A 617-nucleotide genomic window follows, 5' to 3' on the forward strand; every position below is an offset into this window, starting at 1 on the left:
CATTCGTCTACAGATTTTTAGTTTTCTTCGTCAGTAGTTATATATTCCGTTATGTATTGCTTGTTTTTGTTTTCGTTTGTTTTTATTTATTTATGCAGTATTGGAACCTGGGATATTGGCTCTTCATAGTAGATATTACTCACTGAAGCATTAATCTTAAGGGCTGAGATATTTTTATAAAATTCGCGATCTTAGCGGTTGATTTATAAAGCGTTTAGGTTAGTGCCTACAGACAGTCGACTTGTTCAATAACAGTATAGTGGGCGCGTGTTGTTTGTATTTATTCACTCATTGATTTAACGTATGTTTATACAAGTGTCTGAATGAATGATTTTTCATTGATATGTGTTTACCAGATATGTGTATCGTGTGAGTTGTCAGTGTCAGTTCTAACTGGTTCAAAATAATTGTATATAATCTTACAATCTTCCATTAAATATTTATAAATTTTTGAATAGTGCGATCAGTTTTCCGTGTTTTTTTTTTTTCAGAAAATAGGATCAGAAGTCATACATCCGGTGTTCTGTCTGACAATTACGTGTTTATTTTCTGAATGTAGAGTTAAGTTTGTGAATGAACGCCATGCTGAGGAGTGTTGTTCAGCCACGTAGATTCAC

The 617-nt window shown here is 32.9% G+C and overlaps 1 pseudogene; it reads left to right on the forward strand.

Moving 5' to 3' along the window:
• Positions 1-617, forward strand: part of LOC119594142 — a 9154-nt pseudogene that overhangs the window by 636 nt on the left and 7901 nt on the right.

The sequence above is a fragment of the Penaeus monodon genome, chromosome 33, assembly GCF_015228065.2.
Source record: "Penaeus monodon isolate SGIC_2016 chromosome 33, NSTDA_Pmon_1, whole genome shotgun sequence".
In the NCBI taxonomy this organism is placed as follows: Eukaryota; Metazoa; Arthropoda; class Malacostraca; order Decapoda; family Penaeidae; genus Penaeus; species Penaeus monodon.